Source organism: Sturnus vulgaris, chromosome 14 (genome assembly GCF_052056855.1).
Source record: "Sturnus vulgaris isolate bStuVul1 chromosome 14, bStuVul1.hap1, whole genome shotgun sequence".
NCBI classification, from domain to species: Eukaryota; Metazoa; Chordata; class Aves; order Passeriformes; family Sturnidae; genus Sturnus; species Sturnus vulgaris.
The window spans coordinates 13,861,099-13,868,878 of NC_142256.1; positions in this window are offsets into that span (position 1 = coordinate 13,861,099).

Sequence of the window (7,780 nt, forward strand, 5' to 3'; positions counted from 1 at the left end):
TTACTTGTGTTGCCGAGTTTACCAGGGAACAGGCAGACAGAATACTACTTCTTTAAAGGGAGAATTCTTGGGACAACAGAAGCAGCAATGTCAGAAAACAGAATTAAAGGTGGACTCTGGAGAATACTTCTGGGTCAATCCAAGACATTTGGCCTGTGGAATTTCCTTTGAGAGGGCAGCAGTGCCAGTGGTGGGGGAGATTACTTGCACTTGTCTCTGCCATTTCAAGTATCAAGGCTTAGAGAGAGCTAGTGGGGGATTCTACAGAGATGAAGGAGGACACAGCACAAGCCTTTTATTTCCATTTCAACATCACCAAGTCCAGACTTTGCTGTGGGTAGGAAAATCTTGTCGTCAACTTCCACAGCCTTTGCAATAAAGTCTCAAGCTAAGACAACAGCACATATTCTTCTTTAAGAACCATGCATGCCATACCATGGTTACCAGCAGCAAAGAGCAAATAAACCCAAGGCTAAAATCAACTAAACTGTTGACATTGATTTTAACATGGGTAGAACTCCACCTCAAGGATGTACATTGCAATTACTCAATTTTATTGCCAAGCTCTTCTGACAGGTCTGCTTTGCATTGACACTACACATGGGACTCCATTTAACATTTTGCTTTAAATATTTTTCTATTAACCAGAAACCCCAAACACAGATGAAGGTGGAGGACATGAGTGCAGCCACTCTTAGGTGCACACAGATGCAGCAAGTAGCTAGGAGCACCACACAGAAAGGCAAGTTCTTTAGAACACAAATACTCCTCCTGATCAATACATACAAAAGAAACCTGTAGTGTAAATGATTCAGCTACACTTCCCACCACACAAACACGCTTGCCTGGCATTCAGATGAGCAGGTGGAGCATGGCAGTCAGTGCTCCCACTCAGGGCAGCAGCTCTCTACAAGAGTGACCTTCTCTTCCTCTTTCTTCACTTTTCCTTTCTTGAGGAGTTTGTCAGGCACTGCAATTAAAAGTCTGTGAGCACTAGTAGAGTTAAAGTAAACAGATGTTTAATCTTTCTGGGGAAATATTTAAGAAGTGTACCCAGATGTATTTACTGAAGATTTCACTAATTCAAATAAATCAAGTTAAAATTACAGACTAGACTGGCTATTGTCAGTTTTCTGAAAACCTTTCAATTCAGAAAAGCAAATGGAAATGGTAAGTTCATTTGTCCTTAGCTTTTTGACTGGGAGCAGAGCTGACATTGATGTGGTGAAAGACATTAGTATTTAACTACTTGAAGAAATTCACATTACCACTGTGTCCTTTTAAATTGCTGTACTTATGTTCGCCACATAAGTTGCTATTAGCAACTCTAAAAAAACAAGAAACATCGCTTATATTACAGTCTTGAACACAGCAAAGGTTTATTGTACATTCTTTGGAGCTTTCTTCACTCAGTATTTTAAATAGAATTAAAATGCTATCCCTGAAAAATAACTACTTCTTCAAAAGTGTACATATCACTCACTGTAAAAACAGACTTTATAAACTAATGTAGCTGACAAGTAATCTCCAAGTTTTATATCATAAAGTAAAGCAAGTCCTTGTGATAATATTGACTTACCCCTTAAACTTGACTTTCCAGCTTTTAAGCTAAATAAAAGCATATTGGTAAAATCCTTAAATTGAAGGGATTTTGATTTCTCTGAAGCATGCGATCATTCGTGTTTGCCCTCCAGCACTTTTTTTGTTTGCATATCACTTTTCCAAATTTATAGTACCATAAAGTTCTAGAGAGGTAGAGTTTAGATGTTATATATTTGAAGTGAAGCAAACATTTTATCTAGGACATATCAAACCCTTTGGGAGAATCTGCCTTAAATATTTAAGTAATGATTCTCTAGGAATAAGTGAGGCCATCTGATGTTAGAAACAAAATAATTTTTTTCATGTCTGCTTTACTAAATAAAAAATGTGTCTAACATTCAGATTTGGTGGGCTGAGTTTTCCATTCAGGTAAACAACTTTCCATTGAAATAGCGAACAAAATCCTTGTTTCTGAAAACAATCACACTCAGCATTAACAAGACAGAGTGACAACATGGCTCAAATTAAAAAAACCCAACACACCAGTAGATTCTAATTTACCAAACTTTTACACAAGAGGATCAAATTAACAACTCAAATGAAGAAAACAGGTCCAATCTGATAGTGGTGTAGTATATAAGAAGGAGCAAAATTATTAAGTCAGGAAGAATACTGGAAGGTCCTGCTTCCCTTTCAGTATGTGTCAGAATCCAGGTTAGCTCAGAGCACTGTGTTTTCCTCTAAGAGCTGGGCAGTAACACATCTTGGATCTACAAGAATGAACACAGGATCAACTTGCTTAGGTACAGAAGCAGCTTTGCTGCTCTATGCATACTTAGATACAAGCATCTAACCTGTTTAAGTAATAAAAGATAAACAAAAGCTTCAGAGAATGGAATTCTATCACTGACATCATTATGAAATATCTCTCATTGGCAATTTATATCTAAAAATATAACTAGTCTCAAAATTTCCCTTGATGAAGTTTGCAGCTTAGTGCCTTGCAGCAGCAGAGAGTCCCATGTTCCATTATGCTCCATTATCAATAATATTCTTCATGGTATTTTAGTCAGGGGACACAGCTCATTAACTAACCAGGGGGAAGGAACAAGACAAGAGTGACAAGAAGAGGAACCTCAACGGCAGAAAATTGTTCACATCACATGCACCCAGCAAGTGAGTTTATCAGTTTGGAAGATATACTTTCCCTATCAGTGCCAAAACAGTCCACTAAAGAAATATAGATAAATATGCCTTCAGGAATGGGCTGAAATACTGTTGGAGTGGAGCTTTCAGGTCTCACTTTAAAGTGAGACTTCAAATTCTATTCTGTAGAGTTAGAGGGACCAAAACTCCTTTTTCTCTAACACTAACACCCTTACCTAGACCACCTCCAAAAATACTTTTTAAAAAATTATAGCTGGGCTCAGATTCTTCTCAATTCTTATTTTTTTCTGGAAGTACTGCTCAAGTTAATTTTTGTTGTCTCAGCAGAACAGATCCTACATTTCCATGCTCTTCTAGTTGCAAAAAATGCTGCTTTCTTCTGGAACAGAGGATCTAGATTTAATTCAATACATTAATTTTTCTAATGCATTCCAGGTCTCTGGAGACAGGTGGTTCAGGATGGAGAGAGATAAATATAGCTGTTTCTCCATGGAGCATTCTGTTGCCTCAGGTTTCCAAATCCAAATTAAGTAGTTAATGATTTATGTATACACTGAGCATTAGCATCTTTGTGCCACGTTAGTCATCAGATCACAAGTGGCTCTAAAGAGGCTTTAGTCAAACAAATGAATATTAGGTTGAATGATTCAGCTCACTTCATGTAAACAGTTCCAGCATGTTCACATCTATCATCATTGAACAGCACAGACGCAGCAGGCTCAGTTGTAAAGGTGAAGGAAAAAACCAACACTATCATGGGAGCAGCCCATGGCTCCTCTTTAAATTCAGGTTTTATCATATGGATATACCCTTCTCCAGATGTATTATCCAAGCTTGCAAGCATTCATTGTAGGTAATGTTTTTATTAAAGCTTCACTGATGCCATTATAAAATTGTAGGACAATGTCTCTTCATTTAAAGATAACTTCAGCTTCCACAGCCACAAGAAACCCTGAACCTGTAAATGCATAATCAGAAATCAGCTATATTGATGGATACAAGCAAGTATTAACGATTTTTTTTAACCTGATTCCTAGTGCAGAGATTTAACTTGGACTTTTTAGACACTGAGTAGGCAATATAGGCCAGGTATGAATTCTTCATTCCCACCAAAGATTCTGGTTGTATATTTTGCTCTTTAAACCAAAGTTTCCTTTGAGGGTGTTGGGTTGGCTTTTCTTTCTCAGTTTTGATATCCAAAGTGAATCATTTTATCACCTTCACATTGTCTTCACTGACAAGACCAACCCTCAGGAATCTCTGACTCACAAAACCAGGGTGGAGGAATGTTGGAAGGAAGACTTTCCTTTGGTCAAGAAAGACTGGGTTAGAGAACACCTATGCAAACACGACATCCAGAAGTCCATGGGCCATGAGCATTCTAGTAATGAGCAGGGTTTACCCTGCAACAAGGAGAGCAAAACTGTCTCAAAAACAGAGTTAACTGGCAGGGATGGCCTTAAAAAGAAAAATTCAGAAACAACTTGAATAATACCAGTTTTCAAGGTTAAATTACTTATGTTTTACAGATTCGAGATCATTACTGCAAATGATCTGCAGATTATGAGGTTTGGCCTGACCAAGTAGAATAATTAAATTTCAAGGAAGGGAACAGTTATAAAATATTTGTTTGTTTGTTTATACTCTGCTTTAGATAAAGTGACATCAGAAGTCCTTTAACAAAAGTACTCCTCAGCTGTATTCTCAGTCCCACATTGACAACAAGGCAATTCTCTGAATGTAGAGAAGATAAATTGTGCTAATGCCACTAAGCAAACATGACATTTTTGTTGTACTGTGATCATAGATGAGTCACCAAGTAAAATGATTAATCACAAATCCATGTTACTAGGCTCATTTAGAGATGATTCTCCCTTCACAAAGCAGGTAGAAGCTCTAAATTTATAGGCTAATGCGTTTATTCTAGCTGTAGCAGTCTCATTATTGGTCTTAAGCATCAGAGTCTGCAGGAAATTTGTGTGCAATTAAGCTAAAGTGATGACCTCCTTATACACATTTTGGCACTTTTTTATCTGACACTCTGTTGTGCAAATATATAAATGAATTGAAGCATTACATAGAAATTACAGCTAATGCAATACTAAGAAAAATAGACATATCCCCAAACTTTAATACATATACCAATAAGGTATCTCGACCATAAATTACACTCATTTTATCAGTCTACAAATGGGTTTATCAGTCCACAAATGGGTTTGTGCTAAGATTTTAGACTGCTTCATTTTTGCTTGGCTAACATTTGTAACTTCTATAAACAGTTTTACGACCTAAATTATTTCAGGAGGAAGTGCATGCATTTGTGGAACAACACGTTTATAAGTCAAACACACATTGTGAATACTTTCTATTTGGTAAAAAAACTCACCTTATTTAAAAATTAAGTAGAAAAAAATATTCTCTCTAACTTCATAAAGGCTTGCTAGCACCATAGTGCTTTTTCCCTCACCTTGAATTTAGTAAAATTAAATACTCATATAAACTCATGCACTTTTTATCTGCCTAGTCTAGGACTAGTCAATATAAATTGTCACTGAAGTGATCATTTCCATCTACCAAGAGTAAAAGGTTGTACCAATCCTAGGCCCTGGTCCCCTGTACTACCCGAGAGGGAATATTCCAAAGCAGAGCTGGCTGAATATCAAATGTGATTTAAAGAACATGAAATAAATACATGACAATTTGATGAACTTCAATGTTCAATTATACTTTCAACAGGGAATAATTAGCTGAATATAATAAATATACTTCTGAGTGTGTCGTGAAAATCACTGAGCACCATAATCACAAGTTTTTAGACCTTTCTAACACACAATGTTTCTGCTTTGTTCAGCAGTAACAAAGAGATGGGATACAGAGGTCCCCAAACCAGTCTGTATTCTAGAAGAGGAGTTGTCAAGTAGAACCACCCAGGAGTTGTGAGATCCTAAGCAAAAAGAATTTATAGTAACTGCTAAGTAGCTGACACTGCTCTTGCCAGAAAGTACCAGCCAGGAAGTGAACACACCACCGTGCTCTGGCTTTGGAACAAGATCAAGAACAAAATCTCTGGACTTGCACAGACCTGCTCTGCATGAGGAGCATTTATTGCTCAAAGCATATGCCCATCATCACAGCTCTTATATACTTCCAGCACTCCTCAAGATCATAACTGGTACATTGCATCTTTAAATACTTCTGGAATGCAGGAGACATGAAACCTACAAAATTATCTAAACTATATTTATATCCTGTCCAAACCTGAAAATTGACCAGCTATTAAAATGAACTAATTTCAGATCTTCCTTTGCTCCTACTAGGCACAATAGAAGGTAAAACAAAACCCTGTGACTAATTATTTATTTCTACATTGACAAAGAAAGCAAGGACTAAATCAACTTTTAAACAACTAAGAAAGGAAACAAATAACATGAAATGAGAATTACATAAATAAGAAGGATGGCCTATAATGAATTAAAACTATGTTTTCAGCAACTCCTGCAATGAACTGCCATGTTGTACTCACAGCTTATTGTTCTCAGGAAGTATAGACAGGAACTCGGTGTCAAGAAAAACAAGCTATGTAGATATAAACAGCTATCTGCCACATTTTTAATCTCTTTGTGATTATAATTTAAAACTTTATTCCCTCCTTTTAAGATTATTTGGACACACATTTTCTCTGGGGGAAATATCCTACAGCTGAAGACTTCAGAATCTGCTACTGTTTTTATAACAGCTACTGACACAACAGAGGATGGCTCTGCAATCACATAGGAGTGCTCAAGGCCTTCCTAGTTCTGCACAGAACCATTAAAAGCTTGACTTCCAAGAATGAACCCAGAATACCAGGGAGAACTCTTCACATGTTCTCTGCAGTTATACGTGTTAGTAAGCTTTTTGAAAGGTAGCAATAACTGTCAGACAAGCAGAGAGAAAAAGAAACACTACAGAACAGCTCCCTTTGAAGCAGTACTTTCCTTTGCTCCAAAGGAAGCCCAATCCAGAGGTTATTATTTAAAAAAAAAATAAAGCCAGTCAAGCTACATCTTTTCTGCACTGCCTCCCAGGGACAAACAGCTATGTACATTATGTACATCTACTCAGCACATTATAAGCAGGCTGCTTGTTTTCTATTATCATCTAATATTTTCAACTGCAAAATTCCCAGCCCCAGTGAGGGAGTCTGAATCCAAAACAGAAATCAGTAAATTTAAACAGCAACGCAGTGCATACATAACACTAAACTGGTGTGTACTTCTACCTTTCAGTTGCACTAAGCAGGAACAGGCAGGAATTAGCAATCACCATGAACAGAATAATCTTAGTCTCTGAAAATGTTATTACTGTAAAACTAACCCTTAACAGACAGATCCCTACTTCAAAAGCAGCATAAGAGGAGAAGCAAATCCCCCCTAACATCTTGTAACAGGACGTATCAGAATAAAGGAAATCATTTCTAGCAAAGGGACGCTGGCAGGTGCAGCTTCCAATCCAGTAAATGACCACAGTGCTCCCTCTGGTGACAACAGACGGGCCGAGGAACCTGCCGTGAGAACCAGCACAGCCCCGTCGCACTCCAGCATCAGCTACAGCAGTAAATCCTCCTCCTTCGAAAAACTTTGCAGCAATACTGCAGTCGCTTCCACTGAAGTAGGATCAGAAAGACTGTAACACCACGATGAAATATAATGCTTTAGCTTCAGGAATGTGTTCTACATTATCAGAAATAAGTTCTTGCACCACTGATGCTGCCAGGTGTTAGTCACTACAGCATGGAGGAAAGAGCACTAAATGACATTTCAGAACAGAAATGTGGATTTAGATTTAAATTCAAATTTGATTTCAGCACTAGAGAAACGATTTACAATGGATGAATGTTCTAGAAGGAGGTGAAAAAAATGTTTTCTACCCTAACACATAAAGGATCTCAGGAAACCAAAATGCAACTAGTTTTGTACTGGGAGATGTTTGGATGAAGTGTATAGTTCAGGCTCGTATAGTAAGAGTGGGTTGAGGACAGCAAGCCCATAGCCACTGACACCTTCCTCTGTCAATTAAGTAAAGCAAGCTT